We start from the raw sequence: 23,395 nt of genomic DNA, 5'->3' as shown, positions 1-23,395 counted from the left end.
AACACTGACATAAGACGGGAACATGAGCCTTCAGAGTAAAACAGGAAACAAGACACCACTAAACAAACACGCAGACACGACACAGAGAGATAGACTAGACACTGAACTAAACCTGCAATAAACATGAGAACACAAAAACCTACGAACTAATCCCTAAACAAGAATAACCGAAACAGAGTCATAATCATCATTATCATCATAATAAGAAAAGAATCCAAAATGCAAAACACACCAAAAGCATAACTCAAAATACTGGGTCAAACTGACCCAGAACCATGACAGGTTTAAGTTTATTAGATTGATACATATATACCAACAAGGCAGTGTACACCAAAGCAGTTGTTTTCATGCAAAGGCTTTATGGTTTTTCCTATAGCAATTGACAGACCACGTGACTTTTGCGCATTGCATGCCGGGAACTCGTGGCAAAACAATCCAAGTACCGCATCAAATGCAAGCATTTGCAGCACCGCAAAACGTTCATTCTCCGGTTCCAATACCTTCTTGGTTTTTCTTTGCCCCCCAAAAAAGTAATGTACAAAACGAAGGAGAACAATGCCGGTCCGTACAAAGACAGACTCGACGAAAAGGCAAAGAAAAGATACGAGGAAAAACCAAAGGAGTGAAAGGGTCAGACCCTTACGAGCACACAGAGTGGACAAAAGACGTTAGCGTGCTGCCCAACTTTCACCACGCTCAGATTTATAATTATACGCTTCTTGGAGTGAGTGCATACACTCATGAAGTTTAGTAACTTCAGGTCACTGCAACAAGCCCAGGTACAGTTTGCCAACGGATGGGTACAGGACCTTGAAATGCACCGTGCAGATCGAAAGACCATCGTACGAACAAAGGTAAGTTTACCAGTCTCACAAATCGTCTTCATAAATACACATTCGTTAACCGTTTATTAATAGGACCTTTGAGCTCAACGGTAATTAATTAGTAGTGGAAATAATTTCTGGTTCGCATTACAGAAATGTAGCAGTGACAATAATATTGTATGCTGTAATCGTACTGGGCAATTAGTGATACAAAACAACTGTTTTATCCTGTGAATAAAAGTATATGTTTTTGTCAGTGTACCATAATAACAGAAGCGAAACGCAATATTGTGTCAGGACAATTCACTATTTATGCACAATAAACAAAGGAGCATAGCGCGACAATTTCTGTTCAGCGCCAGACTTGCTTGTAACCTATATCACCAATTATGTTATGAAAATGACGTATTAACTACTAAAAAACACTGACCTTCGTGTAAATGCTTGGAGCAGACTAACCTGTGAGCTGGAGTGTTCTGGGACGTTATATTTGGTATATCCAGGCAATCCGTCGCCTCTTTGTTACTTCGGAAACATGGCTTAAAAAATTTCTCTTCCACGACGTAATCCGATAACAACCGATCTCTTTACCTGTCGGCTTCCCGTGGCTCTCATGCAACAGGTGTTGTGCCAAAAAGTGATTGCCTGCCAAAAACTGATTTCCAATGTTTGCTTGTATTTTTTATGTGTAATATCTTTACGTGTGTTGGTAAATAGACTTTAGTGAACAGCGTTTACAAAGGGACTATATATGGAATTTAAAAAATTATGTTTTTTCAAGTATCTTTACAACTCTGTGTTATTGTACTTACATTATAACCAATCCGGTCCTTTATCCCCACTTTAAATATTTTTACAGAACTATTGTAATATTTGAGCCATTTCTGCTGTCCAACTACTTCTTACAAAAGACATTTTTAATGTTAATTAGATTTTTTTAACGGCATAAATAACGGTTATATAAAAGTCACTGCCAAAGACTGATTGCGGCTTCTACCTTGTTACACTAATGTTGTTTATAGCTCAATATGACTTTATGTCATCCATGAGGGATGCATTTGACATATGTTTCACATATTATAGCCCAACAAGTTACTTATAGCAATTTAAATACCAGCAATCAGTTTTTGGCAAATACCGGAAATCAGTTTTTGGCAGACAATCACTTTTTGGCACAACACCGGCTATTGCAGTTAATAATACAACAGCTTCTTGCCATTTTTTGTGTTTCTTTTTATCCAACACGTTCTCACTCCCAACTCGTCAAACGTGTGACGCATGGTCAGGCTCCCTCTGCTTTACTTATGGACGCGCAGGGTACCCCCCTTGCGTCGGGAATTGACGTGAAGGGTCCTCCGATTGAAGAGATTGCTGCGGAAGTGCCTGTTGTCGGTATATTTAGACATTTTCCAAATCACATTGTAGTGACGTATACAGAACACAATAAATTATATAATGTAAGCAACTACCTGAGAAACAGCAGATACAGCAGATATATTAATTATAGGCTATTACTTTTGTATCGTTTATTGCATTTATGGAGGGAGTGGTGTATGCTGGGTAATGGCACAGCTAGCGACTGGGTGACTTTATTCACCCGCTTCGGCTGTTATTAGTCCATACAATGGGCGTTATTAGCACAAATCAGTCCCATAGATATAGGCCATCTCCTGCTAGATTGTTCAGAAGGTTGTTCTCATCCATCCAGATGGAGGATCACTAACAGGAGCGTGGAAGACTCCAGAATCCACTCTGGCTGGAATCCGGTGGATATGCAGTGTGTACAGGTAAGACCATTTAAACGGACAGCATTTATAGAATGACTATTAAAAGTCAGCTAGTGTCAATAATGTGGTTATCTTAGTAATACACAGAGTGCTAATATAACAGCTTTAAGATGCATTTGTAGATATTATTACGTGTTTTACCGTCTTTATGGTGCTAGCTTAAAGTTACGGTGTAAACGCTAGCTTATATTACTGGTGTCAAGCCAGCCTCCAATTCGAGACTTACAGTCAAGCCAGCCTCCAGTTTGTTTTACGTTCCCTGTGTATTCAAAGTATTACGGGAATGGATGTGGAAACCGGATTTCAAAATAAAAGCCAACTTCGAGTGAATTAACAGATGTTTTTTTTTGTTTCGTTTTTCTTTTCTACTTTCTTTTCTTTCTATTTTTACTGCACTTTACATACGTCAACATGTCAAATTGTTTGCAATCTATCTAAAAAGAAACCAATTCAAAGCACGGGCATGGAGGACTTCCTGGAAAGTTAGCTGGGAATTTTTTGGCTTCAATTTCACACATATTTGAAGTGCTTTGAGGAAGTTGTGCATTTACTGTCTTTTAAGTAACTCACTCTTGGGATCCGCTTGAATGTATGCTAGTTTCTTTCCTAATTAAATCATGTGAATGTCACCTTGTGGCTTGGTATTCTCAGCAAAACCATGAAGGTAGGTGTTGTGGAAAGGACAGAGAGGAGCAGCATTATAAACAGTAGGTGCTGTAATAGGTGGTGTTTGGCAGGTGAGTCAGTGGCTCCTAATATAGAGCCAAGTAGTAGTTGTGGGTGTTAAGTGTTGGAGGTGTGACTGGACTTTTTTTTTTTTTTTTTTTGCCTGTCCCGTTTGGCTCTTTTGCCATCAGAATTGTCTAAAGGCAAAGAAAGATGCCCAACGGATTTACTTTACCAAATTGACCATCCCAGCCTTGCCGTAATGGTCCATTTGATTCACCTTTTATTGTTTATTTTATTTTTACTTGCTGAATACGGGACAGACTTGACTGGGGGAAAGAAGGGGAGAAAGAAAGAGGGAAAGAGAAACAGCTGAGAAGAGGGACGGGGAGAAGGGCAAAAAAACAAAAACCAACAGAATGAGCAGAAAGAAAAAAAATTCATCTAATTAACAATTAACAGGTATGTTAAGAACATAATAACATATAATTTAGGCTTTTTTATTTTATTTTACAAACTCTAATGAACAATCTATATGACACAGCCTTGTACCCTAATTGTGCCCTGTCACTATCAAGGCCATCTTATTTTGGATTTCAAAGTAAAAGCCCTGTGAATCTTCATTTTTGAACTACTCTTTCAATGACTTCATAATGCTCTTAAAAGCAAAAGTCGTATTTCCAAATACTATTTGAACTTTGTATCAACACTTTCCAACCGCAGTCTTTTCACAGTAATACCATATCAATATCAAGTCAGTCTGGTTTTGCCTTTCATAGTAATGGCCCTTTCAAATTGCCGATATTTGACTTAATCTTCTAACGATTCAAAATGCTCTAAAATGGAAAATTCCTGGTTCCACAGGGTAATTCCACTTTAGATCAACAGTATACAACCCCACAGTGATACCATATCAATATCAAGTAATTCTGATTTTGCTTTCAAAAATAAAAGCCCTTTCAAATTGTCCATAATTGACCTACCTTTCAGTGATTTCAAAATGCTCTAAAATGGAAAATTCCTGGTTCCGCAGGGTAATTCCACGTTAGATCAACAGTATACAACCCCACAGTGATACCATATCAATATCAAGTCATTCTGATTTTGCTTTCAAAAATAAAAGCCCTTTCAAATTGTCCATAATTGACCTAACTTTCAGTGATTTCAAAATGCTCTAAAATGGAAAATTCCTGTTTCCACAGGGTGATTCTACTTTAGAATTATTCTGAAATGTTTTTTTTATTCTTTCTGTTACTCACATTTATGTTTTGATGTGCAGTGGTGTTAGTTTGAATGACATCTCCAAGGCCCTTTAATTTATAATTGTCTTTTTGGTTTTTTCTTTTTACTTTGTTTGTCAAGTATTCACCACATTTAAAACCCACAAAAAAAAGACAATAGTTAACTTTAAAATTAGTACAGAGGTGGACAATAAACTCAGCCGTGGTGTCTTTTGTCTTATGCAGTCAGAGAGATTATTGAATGTTTGGGTGGATGTACACTCAACAAAAATATAAACGCAACACCTTTGTTACTGCTCCCATTCCCCATGGGATGGACGTAGAGACCTAAAATTCATTCCAGATACACAATATAACCATCCCTCCCAAACAGTGGTCACAAATCAGTCCAAATGTGTGGTAGTGGGCACATCTGCTATATTGAGATAATCCATCCCACCTCACAGGTGTGCCACATCAGGATGCTGATCTGACATCATGAGTAGTGCACAGGTGTACCCCAGACTGCCCACAACAAAAGGCCACCCTGGAATGTGCAGTTTTGTCTCACAGCAAAATGCCACAGATACCACAAGCAATGAGGGAGCGTGCAATTGGCATGCTGACAGCAGGAATGTCAACCAGATCTGTCGCCCGTGCATTGAATGTTCATTTCTCAACCATAAGCCGTCTCCACAGGCGTTTCAGAGAATATGGCAGCACATCCAACCGGCCTCACAACCGCAGACCTCGTGTAACCACACCAGCCCAGGACCTCCACATCCAGCAGGTTCACCTCCAAGATCGTCTGAGACCAGCCACCCAGACAGCTGCTGGAACAATTGGTTTGCACAACCAAACAATTTCTGCACAAACTGTCAGAAACCGTCTCAGGGACGCTCAACTGCATGCCCGTCGTCCTCATCGGGGTCTTGACCTAACTCCAGCTCATCGCCGTAACAGACTTGTGTGGGCAAATGCTCACATTCGATGGCGTCTGGCACGTTGGAGAGGTGTGCGCTTCACGGATGAATCATGGTTCACATTGTTCAGGGCAGATGGCAGCTGAGAATGTCCCAGTTCTTGCATGGCCAGCATACTCACCGGACATGTCACCCATTGAGCATGTTCGGGATGTGCTTGACCGGCGTATACGACAGCGTGTACCAGTTCCCACGAATATCCAACAACCTCGCACAGCCATTGAAGTGGAGTGGACCAACATTCCACAGGCCACAATTGACAATCTGATAGACTGCATGCGACGATGTGTTGCACTGCATGAGGCAAATGGTGGTCACACCAGATACTGACCGGTTCTGGGTCCCCAGACCCCCAATAGCGCAAAAAACTGCACATTCCAGGGTGGCCTTTTGTTGTGGGCAGTCTGAGGTACACCTGTGCACTACTCATGATGTCAGATCAGCATCCTGATGTGGCACACCTGTGAGGTGGGATGGATTATCTCAATATGGCAGATGTGCCCACTACCACACATTTGGACTGATTTGTGACCACTGTTTGGGAGGGATGGTTATATTGTGTATCTGGAATGAATTTTAGGTCTCTACGTCCATCCCATGGGGAATGGGAGCAGTAACAAAGGTGTTGCGTTTATATTTTTGTTGAGTGTATTTTCCTCTGTGGTGGGTTACGATGTGCGCCCACCACCCAAGGCTCCGTGGGGCTTGGTGGTGGTGCTAATGTAGGCCCCCGTCCGGATGGGCCTTTGTGGCTTCCAGGGGTGCCTACTTGGGTCAGCGGGGGACTTGGCCCCACGAGAGAGTACTTTGCCTTCACTTCCCTCCCCTCCTCATCCCCACTCCATCACACCGCCACACATGCAGGGCTTTGGCGTACAGTTGTTTCACTGAGGTGGGTGTGAGACATTCCTGCTGTGTCCCCTTCCGACCACCTGTACCTCAATTTTATTCCACAATCTATACATCAACATCACTTGTGCTGGGCATGCTGAATGCCGTCCAAGGGATGGTCTGTGTATTCAACCTCTCCTAAGTTGCCGGTGCCCACGTCTCAATTTTAAATACATGTTATTAGATTATTCTGTTATTATATGTTACCTTATATATGTAGTCAAAGTAGTTGAATTATGTTAACTGCTGTAGGACACTTATTATCCTTTAATTTAGATGGTGCTGTGTATGTAGTTTAGTTCTTATTATACTTTTGAGTTAAAAGAACATATTCACTTATTAGTTTATTAGATAAGTGTGCATCACTCTGTATCCTTGATCTGCTGTGAATGTCTCACACTGTGATTCTTGACATGTTTTATTGCTGAATCATGAAGAGAGAGGAGACTCTGAGTCTAGGGCAGAAGAGATAAACTACATTCCATACCCCCACCTTACAGAAAGCAGAGAAACAACTGCCGAGGTCATAACTTAGGCGCTGTAACAGAGAAAGAATGTGATGTTTAGGCTTTTACGACTAGGTGGGGGCCGCTAGGAGCTATAAAAGGCTGTGTAATCCGTCACCATTTTGAGACTGCTGTGACCCTCTTCAGGCATGTCTCCCCATCATGATGGTCCTTATGCTCTTAAGTGTTGAATTGTATGGAAATAAATGATTGAGCATAAATACACCAAGTATTGTCCTTCCTTCAGCCCAAAGATTCAAAGAATTGGGAGATTTCAACAATGTAGATGGTAATGTTTCTTGGCAGGGGCCGTGCTGACACCAATATTTATTATCTACTGTTACTTATACTTATCTAGGTTGTGGATGTGATACTTGCTGTTGTGTACTGTGTTATATTTTTGCTTGTTTTCTTTTCTGTTTTTTTCTTCCAGTAGGTATCCAATGGAATTTACTGTCTTGTGTCACCGTCCCACATCCCCTCTGTTTTTTCCCATCTTTTGAACGTCTCTTGTCTAAGTCTTAATATTTCCTATCAACCACTTATGTGTATTCCTTTGATAATAACTGCAAATTTAAATTTTACAATAAAACGATTGAATAAATAGAGATATTTTAAAATTTTAATCAAGTGGAGCAATATTGCAAAGCCATAATTGTCCACTTGAAAAAAACAAAATCTGTTGGAGAGCCTATACCGCCCACTACCGGACATGCGAGCTTTGAGTGTCTGACTCTGTCGACATTCCAAAAACTAGAGGTGAAAACATGTCATTTTGAACATAAAAGTCTTGTGCAGAAAAAATGCCGAAGAAGGAGAAGGGGTGAGTTCGTTTTTTAAGTATAAACTTTAAATATTAACTTTTAAAATTTGCTAACAAAGTAGTTCATCTCCAATTACATGTAACTGAGTAATCAAGTCTTGTAGCTAGGGATGGGTACCGGTGTCCGGTGCCAGTTCTGACATAAACGGTAGTAACCAGACCGAAAAGCAGCGCACATTTCGGTGCTTTTTTTTCCTGAGCTGTGATACACTTCTAGCCAATCATTTTATGTTCCCGAGGACAGTAGGCGGGTCCAGGTACGTACGTTCTTTTAGAGCAGAGCTACAGATTAAAAATGCCCAAGACGAAGCGGTCAAAAGTCTGGCTGCGAGACCCCACACCGTGCACATCTACTGCGGGTGTGGTGCCTGTTATCAGACCCGGATTTAGCAACATCCCCAAAAACCCGAAGAGGAGAATCCTGGCCCCTAGCCCTGCCAGTGTAGCAGAGGATGATGATGCAGCAGCAGCCGCTCTTCTCTGCGTGAGTAGCTTCATGTTGTTCGTGTGTAATTTACGTTTAGTAGGCTAACCACGTTATTACATTAATGCATGTAAGGTGAACTAGCAAACACCGTCGTAGTTACATGCGGCTGTCTTCTTGTTTGATGGCAGATACTCCCTTCACCCTGGCCAAAAAGGCTAAAATGACCAAAGAAAAAGAGGGAAACAGCTGAACATGAGAGGTTTTTGGACAAAGTTTGTGTTTTTTCCATTGTTTAAGCACTGCTTCCAGCTAAGAGTGATACCATATATGCCCCATAGCTGCAGAAAAGGCTAACATTGTTATCTTTTTACAAAAAACCAGCTGAACATGAGAGGTTTTTGGACCAATTTTGTGTTCTCCATTCTTTAAGCACCGGTTTGAGCACCGTTTGAGCACCGGCACCGTTTCAAAAGTACCGATTTGGCACCGGTATCGGATAAAACCTAAACTATACCCATCCCTACTTGTAGCCTAGCCTAAGATATTAGCTAGTTTATTTCTGATTGTAAAAATTTCATTTTTCTTATGTGTAACACTTAAAATTACATTTATTTCACCATATTATTACTGGGGTTTTTTTCGATAACAGGCTTCGCTATGAGCAAAAACAAAAAAAGATTTGCGCACAGGACTCAGGCAAAGTTGTAGCATACGGCAGAAATTAATTAACACGTGTTCTATAACAGGCACATCTGTTGCTAACAGGCAATGGCTTTTTAACATCAAGTGCTGCACATTTTCTTCAGGGGCATTGCATTTCACAAAAACATGTTCAAATAGTACTTGAATAGAAACAAAGTTGATAGTTTTGTAATTAGTGGCACCGATTTAAAATTGTTCTCAATTCATTGAGAATATTATACATATTCTTTATAAAATGTTATGATTTCAATGATATAAATGACAATGTAATGATTTCTTTTTTTACACTTAGAGTCTACCGCTTCTGCTTATTTGGGGTATGTATTTTTTTCTTCTTTTCTTTCATATACATTTTCCACGAAAAATAAAACTGAAAATGCTATATCTTCTGTTTTAGAACAAAAATAAAACGATTACAATCAATGAAATTATTGAAACTGTGGAACAGCTGAAAAAACATGGCATCCAACTGGAGGACCATGCACTTCATAAAGAAGGCCCCTGGGGTCAAGTTTGCCTGACACTTGGTATTCAGAATAATCAAAATAACCGCTACAGAATTTGTGATGCATTTCGTCAGGTTAGTTCTTTTCACTTATTTTTAAAAAATATATATTGTATTAAATTATTTAGTTAAAATCAAATTTATTAAAAATGTATGCCTGTTCTCTACAGAACTTGTCTATACCAGTCAAAGGGGATTCAGATAATGGACAAAAGCCACCAGAGCAGGTTCCATAAATAAAATTCTATGTGTTTGATATCAAATATGTTGGTATACCAAATTTTAGTCAATGTGTTACTGTTGAAATTATCCCTCAAATTAATATTGTTACGGGTAATGTCATTTTCAACAGGAAGAACTATCAGCTGCCGCTTCTCTGTCACCGGACATCTCCTCGCAGGAAGATGGACAGATGTCTCCTGCGCAGGTCAGTCTGTCTGTACTATCATAATGTCTTCTTAACACTTCCATGTAATTACACTAAAGTTACACCTCTCAACTCATGTAATAGCAACCAGAAGAACTATCAGCTGCCGCTTCTCTGTCACCGGACATCTCCTTGCAGGAGGATGGACAGCTGTCTCCTGAGCAGGTCAGTCATTAAAAATGCTTTCACATAAGTTATGATTGGCACTAGGATCATTGTTTAAATGACCACTTTATATTACATAAAAAATATTTTTAAAAACACAATATACAATTAAATAAAGAATTTTATCAAATGTTGTAACATAGAATGAAATTTATATTTCATGACACTTCTCAACATGAATTTTTGCTATATATTCTGACATTAGAAACACTGGTTGTTAATATACTTAAAATACACAAGTATTTCAAGTATATTTACTGATATTACGGTAGTTATGTAACATGGACAAAATGTTTTCTCACAAAATAAATTTTTCCTCTTTTTTAGCCTAACAGCAACTCATCTGATGATGGATTCATAAGAATCAGGGTCCCACTTGCAACAAATTTTTTTTTCCTGAAAAGGAAAGAATGGACTAATATAAAAAATAAGAGATCCCAAAGAGGATACAAGGGACTACAGTGGACAAATCTGATTTCAGATGGAATACGGACAGTGTTTCCATATTGTTCCTTTGCCTTCAAAAGGCACAGAGTCAAGGCTTTGGACTCAGTAAGAAAGGGCCCTTTCTTCTGGTGTCTGGGTTACTGCAGTTTTGAGGATTGTCCAGTCACTGTCACTGTCACTGTAGATAATGAAGACGATCTAAAGACAAAAGTCAATTTTCAAGGTCTCGAGTGTGTGCACAACCAGTATGAACTAAGAAGAAGACCTGTAAGAGCTCATAAGAGAGATAAAATTGGCCATGAATTGGAAAAGCAATTACCTAGAGCCATGTATCTGGAAACAATGAGCAAAATGGATGATGATGTTGTGCAATCGGGGTGTAGAGATGAAGTTCCAACTCCTCAAGTGTTGAGAAACATAGCCTTGGAAATCCGAAAGAAAAGTCGTCTTCATCATAATGAGATTATGAGTCTCCAGTTAATGGTGGCAAACAAGAAGAACAACCCAGAGGATGTATTGCAGAAAGTGATGTTACATCCAAAAGGTGGTTTTTTTTTTTATGGTCTTCCAGGTAGTGATGGGACGTTCTGTATCGAGGCTTCGGAGCGTGTGTCGAGTAATGGAGGGGGCGTTTCCGCGAAGCGCGTATCGAGGCTTGCTTCATTTATGGGAGGAGCTGAAAATGATGACGTCCGAAGCCTCGCTGCCCGGCTGTACCACGTGACTGGTTCATGAAGTGGTTCGAACTTTGCCGCGAGATATGACAGCGATATAAACCCTCAGACTTCAATCAAAATGTAGGTGTTTGATGGAGAGTTGCGGTTAGTGAGAGTTTGGAGACAGTTTGGAGGTTTATGAGAGTGAGGAGAGAAAGTCAGGAGAGAATGGAGCCAGCTAAGAAGAGGAGGATGTCCTCCCCTGTGTGGGAACATTTTGATTTTATTCCTCCCAACAAGGTATGTACATTTCTACAGAAGATGTATTTTCATGATACTGATGGTGCAATACAATTTATGTTAAGCTGTCTGTACTTTTGTACAAGGTGAAGTGTTTGCTATGTGCCAGGGAGCTGGGATATAACAACAACACCTCATCCATGCTTAGGCACTACAGAGCTTTGCATGAGAATAAGGGGAACACCGATTGTGGAGCAAGACCAGGTGAGCCATCAAATGCAATGATAATATAGCATGCAGTAATGTTACTAAATGATATAACAATATTATACAACTGTTATAAGTTACGTGTGTGATATTTATATTTGTGCTTTATCTTTATTGTCTTTCCTCAGGAGAACAATCTCTAATAGATGAAGACCTGGTCAGCATGGTGATTGAGGACTCCCAGCCATTTAGCATTGTGGAGGACAAAGGATTTAAAAGATTTGTTAAATTATTAAATCCTAGCTATGTTCTCCCCACTAAAAAGGTTATAAAAGCAGTGAAAATTTAGTTTTTACAGAATAAAATGTGAACAGGCAGGACTGAGGCTCAAAGCCTCAGTGTGTAGCTGTCCATACCTCAACGTTACAAAAGCACAACTACTGTCCACACCCCAACAACACCTCACCTCACAGTAAATGATCGTTTCCATTTTAAGCATTTCCAAATAATCATTTCCCATACTGCCAGTATAAATATACACAGTATACTGCATCACTACAATATACATGTTTTACACACTCCTTTTGTTGTTGACATTTACAGGCTGTGTGCAAAATGCCACACTCTTCAAATTCATGCCAGCTATTATTTTTACGTCCAGTAGGTGTCCTACTAGAGCAAATGAAGCTTCATGAAGCTTCGCATTGGGGTGAACCAATTGGATGAAAAGCTTCAGTGCTTCATGGGGCTTCATCTGCCCATCACTACTTCCAGGAGCATTGAGATTTTCCAGAGCCGCTGTCGGGAGTGTCACAGTACGGCTGTGTGCAGGCAGGAGAGGACCCAAACGCAAACTCACAGAGACAAAACGTAAACTCAAAAAACACAGCTTTATTGCTGGCGTGGGACACGAAAAACAATACAAAATAAACTAAACTGGGAAAACTAAAGCACAGGGAAAAATCACACAGCTATGATGGAGACTACGACACTGACAAAGAGAAACACAGGGCTTAAATACACAGAGGGATAACGAGGGAATGAGACACAGAAGGAGGGCACAGCTGGGAGAAATCAGGACTGGACGAGACAGAGACGCAAAACTAGAAACACTCACATGAGGCATGGACCTTCAAAGTAAAACAGGAAGTATCACACAGAGACGCGAACTAGACACAGTGGAGACAGCAACTAAGAAACAGAGACAAACCATAAGGCAGAGGTCTAAGAACCAAAATACACAGAGGGAAATACTCAGCTTTGAACACAAGAGACTAGACTAGAGGGAGTAACAAAAGACCAACCATGAGAACATAATGCACAATGCAGGGTGACAGAAAACAAGAAACTCAAACATGCAAAGACACACCATAAACAGAACAGAGGGGGCACAGAGAGACATGAAGGGCAGGGGAGACTTAACATGGGTTGAAACACAAGGGGGAACTAATAAGCAAATCAACATAGGAGGCCTAATGAGCTAAACATACTATAAACATCAAAATGAACTAAAACGCAAAACACTGGGTCCTAAGACCCAGGATCGTGACAGGGAGGACATACTTTATTTGGATGCTACAGGAAGTATCATGAAAAAAAGAAAGGGTTCGCCTCCTTTCTATGTTTACGAACTTGTAGTAAGAAATCCACGGAAAACATCCTCTCCCCTACCAGTGGCTACATATTTAACATGTGACCATACCACTGCCTCAGTTACATATTTTTTGGAAGCATTTCTGACTGATGTTGCAAGGGCCTGTGGAGCAGGGAAATTATTTTACTGCTATTGTTAAAGAATAATCATCATCACCATTGCATTAATAATATAATCTGTAGTTTATATTGCATTCAGAGGTTGAACAGTGTGTGTCTTTCAGAAAGACTAAGTCACAGGCTGACAGGAAACAGGCTTGCAGAGAGTTTGCAGAAGTGAAACCAGTCTTAGGTTATTTTGAGCAGCAGGCTAAGACGATCATTGCTTTAACAATGTAACAGATAGCTTTAAGATGGCCTTAAGATGTTTATGATAATGTTAACTTTGTATTCCAGGTGCAGTTATAACTATTTTATACACAATGCATATCTGTGCTTATTTGAGTTGATGTTCAGGTTCATTAAGGGTCCAAAGCTTCACTAGTGAGAGTGTCTAGATGATCCATGCTGAGGGAAAACTAGAACATAGAAGGAATTGCAATACATGCTTACACAACAGTTCATTTTAATATCTTTTATATGTTCATATTCTTGTATTAAGCTTTTAGTAGGGGTTCTTGATTAAAACATTTATTTAGTAGATGACACATATCTATAGTTTCAGTTCGGTTATTACAGAGTGGCTTCTGTCTCTCTGTCTAGAGGTCAGGAGCTAGTCGGCGAGGTGAAACAGGGTGCAATTGTGGTTAGCACACAGACACACACACACTCAGTTAGAGAGAATCATTTATAGGGGAAGTTTAATTATGTTTTGCTTGGGGTTGCAAAAAGAGCAGTTTGTAGCAGAACTGCTGCTGAGGTGTCAAGATGACAAGCGAGCATCCGGCAGTGACAGGAAGCACCTGTTATGAAGATAGAAGACAATTGTTCTTTTAAATTGTGTCAAAAGTCGTTGTGGTTTTGATATTGACGTATGTATATATCCTGTCTGTGACGCATGAAGGGGCGTCAGTAAATCAAGACCTGACGGTATAAAATCTGTGTATGCTTTGAGGAAGTCGAAGACCACTTGCTGTCTGCGCACAGAGTGTCTTCCCACACGTGTGTAGTCATTAAAATCATTGTTTGACCAAGAGCTTCTGGACCATGGGTGGTTTGTACTCTCCTTCCTCAATTTTTGAACCTTAACATTTGGGGGCTTCGTCCGGTAATTGAGGAGGGAGGATTGGAGGTGTAAACGGTGAAATTCGGTGGTCCGTTGTGGTCAGACAGGCAGGCGTGACCCGGCAACCAAACTGAGGGGACAGGCGCCTTTAAAAAGAGGTAGGCACAGGCCTGTTGATTTTATCCGAAGTGTGCTGAATTGGATGATAAAATTAAATGTCTATTCAGTAAAAGTTGCCGGTAAATGTCTGCTTTGATTTTGATGAGAATCTCATGACAGTACTGAGGATTTAAAAGCAGTTGGACTGCTGGAAATGATTTAATACGGTTGGACCGTAAAAAGCAGTTGGACTGCTGGTAATGATTGAATGCGGTTGGACCGCTAAAAGGATTTAATACGGTTGGACCGTGGAAAGCAGTTGGACTGCTCAATGATTTTAGTATGTTAGGGAATTTGGTTATTTTTTGGTTATAAGGTTGGACCTGCTTCAGTCTTACACTTTGTTGGGTGTTTTACTGTTGTTCCAAAGTATTATAAATTACTCAAGAACGCCAGTTGGACTGGTAGGAAGTGCAGTTCTCGGAGGTAATGCTCCCTCCCGGCCAAGGACGCTTGGCCCTGACCTATCGGCGAATAGGGTTAGTACGGTTGGCAACCGGGGAGAACTTGGGAACCTCCAAAATAGCTAGTGGTTGGACCACTCTACCGTTTGGAACGGTAATGTGCGCTTTTTTTGGTTAGCAGAAGTTGGACTTCGGGCGTGTAACTTTAACTTAACACTTCGGGGTAAGCCTTGGCTGGGAAACGCCAAAAAATAGAGCTTCAGGCAAAGTTTGGGTTGGTTGACGCTTTTAAATTGAGTTAGGGACTTTAGAGATGAGGCCAGAAACTGTTGGACAGATACTGGTTAATTGATTACAAAAAAGTTGGACTTTTTCGGTGGGACCGTTAACTTAAATTTGTCGAAATTGTGTAGGCGCTAAAGCTGACAGATCTGGCAGTAGTTGTAAATATAAGACGTCTTTGTAATATAAAGTGAAAGGAGTCTGAGGCAAGGCTGGAGCTATTTTTAGACTGTGTGTGTGTGAGTGAAAAGGCAAATGAGTAAGCAGTGAACTGTTTAAGCCACAGTTGGTTTTACAAATACTGCTGCAAACATTGTTGAGTGTGTTTAAAATGCCATTTATGTTTATTAGAGGACTATAAATAAAGTTTTGAGTTGCCGTAGTGGATGTATAGTAATTGACTGAGTTTGGATGTAGATATATAAACATATTGAGCGCATTGTATATACTTAAGATTAACATATTACTTTAAGTAGCAACTTCTTTCCAGCAATAGTTGCTGGTGTGTTTTATTTTTTCAATTTCTTGTGTGCGCGGTGAGAATTAATGGAGGTTTCAATTTTTCGTGTGTTTGTTGTTGACTTGCTCTTTCTGATTATGACAAGCATGTCTAAAATACTCTTAGGAAAGCGTATTTTGAGTATATTCCTGAACTCCTGTCACAGTTTAAGGGTGAATGCTGTGAGTAGGAGGCTTTGAGGGATTGGGTGTGAGGTGTACAAAATACTAAATAATAATAACACTATGAAAGTTGATAGTAGAGTGAGTGCAAGGCGGTGTGTGAACAGAGGAAGTCTGAGAGAGAAGTGTGTGCGTAGGCAAAATGCAGAGTGTGTGCGTGAAATAAGGGAGTATTGTTTTTACATCAAGGTTTAGTAGAACTAAAGTAGAACGTCACAAACAAACAAAAGAAGGTAAAATGAAGAGAGAAAATAACTGACAATTACATTAATGAATAGAAAACACACATACACAAAGTGTCATATGTGAAATTATTCGAGGAAAGAATCAGAAGTGAGATAGTTTAATATAAGATGCAATGAAGGAAGCAGCTTATACTCCTTTAATTTCCAGAGCCAGTGTGTTCCCTATGCTCATAGCACCCCTGCCCACTTGGCCCCCGTATCAGGCGAGTATGGAAGGCTGGATAGCCCATGACGGGTAAGATCCCACCTCGAAACCCTGGGACAACCTAAGGCAGGCACAGTCACGATTACTCGGCCTCCTGTGACCTCAGACTCACTGGTGAGATGAAGTGAAGAAGACGGGACTTCACGGGTAAAGCCGCTGGGCTGAGGCAGAGGGGGTAAGTGGCAAGTGGAGCCCTAACTTCTGGCTGAGGACAAGGAATGCTGTTATTCAAGGTGGGAAATCAAAATTTGGGTTAGTAAATTTGGGAAAGAAACTGACGGCTTAAGTGGAGAATTATGAAGGAGTCTGACATACTGCAAAAGCAACATATGCAAATTCACATACACAAACAGAAAATGCATTAACCTTATAAAGACAAGACAAGCCCATGATGATTCATGTATAGACACTGATTAAACCTGGCTTAGAACACAAAGATACGCAATGAAGATCAGCTTGCTACTTGTATGAGTGGTGGAATGGTGTGAATGGTTAATAAAATACATTTGAGTTTGTGATTGAGGAATAGAAGAAGCCATATGACAAAGGGAGTTATGAAAAAAGTGATTAAAGTAGTTTTAAAAGAGTGACTTAGGAGTGCTCTCTCGTACTGAGTGATCAAAACCAGTGATCACTGTAGAAAGAAATAAAATAATTTAATAAGGTGGTAATGTTTATACATATGTTTCTGTTGTTACAGCAACTCATTGAGATATGACTCAGTATGCAAATTAGCTGGAGTGAGTGGTGACGAAGGAACTTCCTGTGTGTGTGTGTGTGTGTGTGACTGAGGCTTTCAGAAGAGGAAGCATAGCAGAGAAGAGAAGTGCAGATTGGGGTAGGAAATTTATAGTTTAGTGATATGTTGTTGTAAGGGGGGTTGTGTTTTATGTTGAATCCAAGTATGTTGAAGTGCATAAAGGGGGTGATTTTTGTGTGCAAATTGTGTGGTTTTAACGAGACTTTCGGTGTATTGAGGAGGTGACATTATGTGGTGGCAAAACTTGTGTGTTTAAGGTTGTTGGGGTGATGGGTTGATTTTGTCAGTTAGGTTTGGGTTGTTTTTGTTTTTAATAGAGGGGTTTTGGAAACATGGACATGTTTGAGGGGCCCATTATTTTGTAACAGTGCACTTAAAGAAAACCTGTCAGGCGATTTTGTTTTGTGTTTTGTGAGCTAATAATCAGCTCTATTTTTTCTCATTTTTGTTTTAAGCAGGACTGCAACAGTGAATAATGGCGCTGAAAATTTTCGGGAAGAGCAAATGTAAGGGGGGCTTTCCAGATTACAACTGGCTAAGGAGAAAGCTACCTGTGAACAGGTCTAAATCCCTGTAAAAAGGATTGTAGCAAGTCAATCCAGTCCAAAAGCATAAAGAAATATTTTCCTATGGAAAATAAAAATGAGCTCATTTTGCTGAGGGTGGAGAATCTGATCTGAAGCTCCACTATTAGCAAATATATGGTGTGACTGCATGTGAGTGAATGTGTGTGACTGGATGAAGGTGAGGATGAATAAATGTGGACAAACAATTGGCTTTTACCAGAGAAAATTTCTGTTTTGTTGACTGGGGTTAGATTATGGGATTATAGTATATTGTTGGGAGAATGCCAAATGTTAAAGGGGAAACATTTTTTGATATAACTCAGTTACCATTAATTGTAGAAACACATGACTGATAATTGTTCTGTGTTAAGTTTATTTGTATGACATAGATTGGAGCATGAGTGGGGAAAACTGAGCATTTTAAGTTTTGTATAGTATTGTGGATGTATAGTATTTTTGACACATGAAATGTGTCAAAAATAAAAGGGGGAATTTAGAGTTTAATAATTTAGGATTATTTTAGGACTTTTTGGGGTTTTTGGTCATTTGGATATGGTAAGACTGAAACTGTTATTTTTATGTTAAGGTTAAAGGATTAAATCCTGTTTAGAAGATACAATGCCGGTTTTTCAAAGCTGTGAATAAATCTTAGGGGGAAAAATTAGTGAGGGTTGAAGGAGGAGAACAGGTTTGATTTCTTTTGATAAAGGGGAGAGCTTATAAATAGAAATGATTTTTATACATATTGCATTTTTTGATATGAGTTATTGAAGGATTGCACACACTTACAGACACAGATATTACACAGAAACACACATAACAGTATTGATTCCAGGCAAAAGGCCTCAAATTCATTTAGCTTTTAACTGAACTTAAAGAAGGACCAAAGAGGAAGGAAAGCATATATTTTGGTTAAGTCTGATAAACTAGAATTGGAAGGTATTGTTACATTAAAAGGAGCAAATGAAATAAAAAGGCTATACCAAAAACGGGTTATAACATAGGAAATGTGAGGTTAAAGTGAAGTTAGTGTTAACACACAGGAGTTGTTTCTAGGCAGCATTTAGCTATGATGAAATGTATACAGGAGTAATTGCTTATATGCTTAAACTTAATTGATTAAAGTGGTTGTTTTCTTTTGGAGCTTTTAGTAGAATAGGCGCTTATAATGATTTTCTTGTTAAAAAGGTGACTTAAGATTAGAGTGGGGGCACTTGCAGCAGCGACAGTTTGTGTGTACAGGATGTTGATGATCAGATAAGGGAAAATAGAGCAAGCAACCGGACGTGAAAGCAGCGCTTTAAGAGTTTCAAAGTGATGAGTAACGTTGAAGAATATATAAATACAAGTCAATAAGTTAAGAAGATAATTAGGATCAGGCTTTTGATTAAAGAGTCCCAAATAGGATAAGTTAGGGAGGTGCAGGAAAAGGTGTTTTGTTTCCTTTGCAGAAGATCTCGACGACCACAGGGAGGTCCGAGGCCTGATGAACCACCAGAGAGGGACCGAGAAAACCTAAGCTTACACATGGAGTGTTATCGAAGGGGAGCTGGTGTTTATTACTGGACCAATTAGATGACATGAGGTTGTCTGATTTGCTGAGCCAGGACACAATGTATTGCGACCTCTGGTGTTCCAGAGGTCGAGAGAGGGAGTGTGGAGCAGGGAAATTATTTTACTGCTATTGTTAAAGAATAATCATCATCACCATTGCATTAATAATATAATCTGTAGTTTATATTGCATTCAGAGGTTGAACAGTGTGTGTCTTTCAGAAAGACTAAGTCACAGGCTGACAGGAAACAGGCTTGCAGAGAGTTTGCAGAAGTGAAACCAGTCTTAGGTTATTTTGAGCAGCAGGCTAAGACGATCATTGCTTTAACAATGTAACAGATAGCTTTAAGATGGCCTTAAGATGTTTATGATAATGTTAACTTTGTATTCCAGGTGCAGTTATAACTATTTTATACACAATGCATATCTGTGCTTATTTGAGTTGATGTTCAGGTTCATTAAGGGTCCAAAGCTTCACTAGTGAGAGTGTCTAGATGATCCATGCTGAGGGAAAACTAGAACATAGAAGGAATTGCAATACATGCTTACACAACAGTTCATTTTAATATCTTTTATATGTTCATATTCTTGTATTAAGCTTTTAGTAGGGGTTCTTGATTAAAACATTTATTTAGTAGATGACACATATCTATAGTTTCAGTTCGGTTATTACAGAGTGGCTTCTGTCTCTCTGTCTAGAGGTCAGGAGCTAGTCGGCGAGGTGAAACAGGGTGCAATTGTGGTTAGCACACAGACACACACACACTCAGTTAGAGAGAATCATTTATAGGGGAAGTTTAATTATGTTTTGCTTGGGGTTGCAAAAAGAGCAGTTTGTAGCAGAACTGCTGCTGAGGTGTCAAGATGACAAGCGAGCATCCGGCAGTGACAGGAAGCACCTGTTATGAAGATAGAAGACAATTGTTCTTTTAAATTGTGTCAAAAGTCGTTGTGGTTTTGATATTGACGTATGTATATATCCTGTCTGTGACGCATGAAGGGGCGTCAGTAAATCAAGCCCTGACGGTATAAAATCTGTGTATGCTTTGAGGAAGTCGAAGACCACTTGCTGTCTGCGCACAGAGTGTCTTCCCACACGTGTGTAGTCATTAAAATCAGTGTTTGACCAAGAGCTTCTGGACCATGGGTGGTTTGTACTCTCCTTCCTCAATTTTTGAACCTTAACAGGCCTTTGGGCGCAAAGCCATGCGTTCACCTTTAATGCTTATGTGTGATGGATCTATGCATTAGGATAGACACAATAAATGATTATTATAACATCGCTTCGGGGAAAGGAAACAAGGAAGACTTCGAGGTTCCAATTCTTCACAGATGCCTTAGTCATGTTATGAAGAATGCCAAGGAGATCTGTAAAAAGTAGTAAGTGTAGTCCTTTTAATACGGTATTCACTTGTTTGTTTTTTTATTGTGACATGTGACATGGCATTTCATTTTTCAATTTGGGAAAACATTATTACTGTTTTGGAAACACTTAAAGACAATTTTTTCTTTAACTGCAGTGCACCAAAGAACTACCATCTTGCAATGCACACTTTTGGAGTCTTCACTACTGCAACTTCCTTAAAAGACCTCACTGACATGGTTCAAAGTGCTGCAGTTGTTTTTGGGAGTCCGTGTAGTGGTGAGAATGTCGAAAAACATTTTCACAACCTTCAGTTGTTGATGCAGAAAGCCAATGTTGATGTTGATGGCAATGCCAGAAACTCAAAAGCTGATGAGGACCTGAAGGTAAACTGAAGTCAATTTTTATTAAAACTAAAGGCTAAACTTTTGCCTCTTATATATCTTTTTAAATACTTTGGAATAGCATAATAATCACAAGTCACAAGTAATTTTAAATGTTTTATACAACATAATGTTGGGTTTTTAGATTATAGATATGAAAGATGAGTGCACACAATGTTCAAATCACATAATTATTCTGTTTTGTCTGTTGGCTAGGGAGTCAAGGGAAACAACCTCTTTGGGAGACATTTTAAGAAGCTCATTTCCAACACATCATTGGAGATGGATGGTGAGGCAAACCCTTACTACAGCAAGGGGCTCATGGAGCACATTAGCAAATATCTTCTTCCTTTTTCTGGATTATGGTCTGCAATAATGTTAGGTAAGCCATTTTAAAGTAGACAAGTAATTAGTTTATAAAATGAAATTACACACATCAATATTATTCTAATCTTCAAAATCCAAAGGTGACCTTGGAAGACATGGCACTGGGAAAATGTATGAGCAGTACCACAACAAATACAATGCCTTGGGGGCAGGGATAGCTCAGTAGGTAAAGTGGTCGCCCCATGATCGGAAGGTCGGCGGTTCGAATCCACTTAACGGCTACCCTGAGGTACCCCTGAGCAAGGTACCGTCCCTACACACTGCTCCCCGGGCGCCTGCTTAGTGGGCTGCCCACTGCTTCACTGAGTGAATGGGTCAAATGCAGAGAAAAACAAGTAATTTCCCCATGGGGATCAATAAAGTATCCATTATTATTATTATTATTATTAAGAAAGATCAAGAGACAAGTAAGACACATGATTTTTAGTATATATACATATTTGTGTGGTGTGATTGAGAAACGGCGGGTCCAGAGGAGTCATCTGTATTGCAGATCATACAACATTGCACACAACAACAATGTGTATCTTTAAAAAAAAATCACATTTAATGATTTCTTAATTTGATTTTTCAGAATATTACTGAGAATAATAAAACGCAGGGGATAATGGAGAAGAGCCAGTGGGATCTGAAACATATCCGTCTACATTCGGGAAGGCTCACCAGGCTGGATGACTTTGTTGTCCAGTATCAAATCAGTCACACAGCGCTGCTGAAGGAGTACGAAGACTCAAAAAGAATGCTTCAAAGAAAGGTTTGCAAAATGACTGGCTGATGTCCATCAATGCTTTGCCGTTTCAAAATGGAACATTAAAAAAAAGTCTTCTTGATGTGGTGGGATATTGAGGTGCCCCACATTGTGATGTTATAGCTTGGTTGCACCTGTGTGTCTTACTGGACATTTTTGTGTGTTTTGGTTTATTGTAAATTAAGGAAAATGTTGTCACAGCATTTCACTTGTAATTCCTAAACAATGTTCAATGACTCATATTTTTGGTTCAGAAATTTAGAGTGGACGAAGACGTCGCCAAAAAAAGAAGGGGAGATATGTAACAGTACTACGCAAGCCATTTCCTTTCAGGAGATCTTCAAAGATGGTATAAAATGTTGCGCAAATTTATCGTTCATATATAAAGACCAATATCTTGCATAACATTTTTTGTATTTCTTGTACACAATATTTATATAGGTTGCTTCCTCTATGGCCCCGAGTTCCCCTGTGCAGACTGGTAGAGTTGAGGATGTTACCTTGGAAACTCCAGAATTCCAGGTAGGATTGACAACTGCTAACATAAAGGATTCATCAAAGTAATAGTAATGCCTTCTTTTTCCATAGAAGATCCTTTCCATGACACAGTAATCAGTCATGGACACGTGTATGAAGGGCAAATCTTATTTATTTACATGTTGATATTCATGTTCAACTCATTCGATGTGAATATCCAGGATTTTGGTTGACTAGTTGTAACCTTAACTTAAGTGGGAGGCACCAAAATTCAAAATGAATGCAGTGATTACATGGTAAATTTTGGGAATAACTAAATAAATAAATATTTTTTCCTCAGTAGAAACTGAATGGGAAAAAGCATTCGGGAACATAGTTAGAGTATGGGAAAATTAACTTTGCAAGTGTTGCCATTACAGCTTTGAGTTTATATAGTTACCAGTGCTCAAGGGTGGCTGTAGCTCAGGTGGTAGAGCAGGTCATCTACTGATTTGAAGGTTGCTGGTTTGATTACTGGCTTCTCCTAGTCTGCATACCAAAAATCCAAGATACTAACCATAAATTGCTCTCCAGTGCATCCATTGATTGTGTGTGAATGTTACTTAGAACACACTTAGAAAAATCTGCTTGGGTGAATGCACAGTTGTGTAAATCGCTTTGAGTGCTCAGAAGAGTAGAAAAGCGCTTTATAAGAACCAGTTCATTTACCATTCAAGACTTGGAGTGATACATTTTGAATTAATTTTCCAAAGACATATTGTTAATAACAGTCCATAAACCTTTGTTAGAAATAACAAAATCATGTTCAATAGCTGGTAAGATCGTATGTTAAGTGTGTTTTTCTTTAATGAGGAGGTCCTGTCTTTGTGGAAGAAAAGAGACACAGA

General features: G+C 39.4%; 3 long non-coding RNA genes across 3 annotated transcripts; all 3 read left to right on the top strand.

Annotated features, from left to right (window-relative positions):
* Positions 1-8,175: 8,175 nt before the first annotated feature.
* Positions 8,176-9,734, top strand: LOC145431025 (uncharacterized). The gene is made up of 3 exons (XR_013911403.1): positions 8,176-9,409; positions 9,505-9,561; positions 9,687-9,734. It is a non-coding gene; the product is annotated as an uncharacterized LOC145431025 (long non-coding RNA).
* A 10,675-nt stretch (positions 9,735-20,409) lies between these two features.
* On the top strand, positions 20,410-21,658 carry LOC145431022 (uncharacterized). Its single transcript, XR_013911399.1, has 3 exons — positions 20,410-20,530; positions 20,671-20,899; positions 21,113-21,658. It is a non-coding gene; the product is annotated as an uncharacterized LOC145431022 (long non-coding RNA).
* A 625-nt stretch (positions 21,659-22,283) lies between these two features.
* LOC145431026 (uncharacterized) lies at positions 22,284-23,094 on the top strand. Its single transcript, XR_013911404.1, has 2 exons — positions 22,284-22,380; positions 22,473-23,094. It is a non-coding gene; the product is annotated as an uncharacterized LOC145431026 (long non-coding RNA).
* The last annotated feature ends 301 nt before the right edge of the window (positions 23,095-23,395 follow it).

The sequence above is a fragment of the Astatotilapia calliptera genome, chromosome 9 (genome assembly GCF_964374335.1).
Source record: "Astatotilapia calliptera chromosome 9, fAstCal68.1, whole genome shotgun sequence".
Lineage (NCBI taxonomy): Eukaryota > Metazoa > Chordata > Actinopteri > Cichliformes > Cichlidae > Astatotilapia > Astatotilapia calliptera.
The sequence above is the reverse complement of the archived record's forward strand: the minus strand, read 5'-3'. Positions and strand labels throughout refer to the sequence as shown.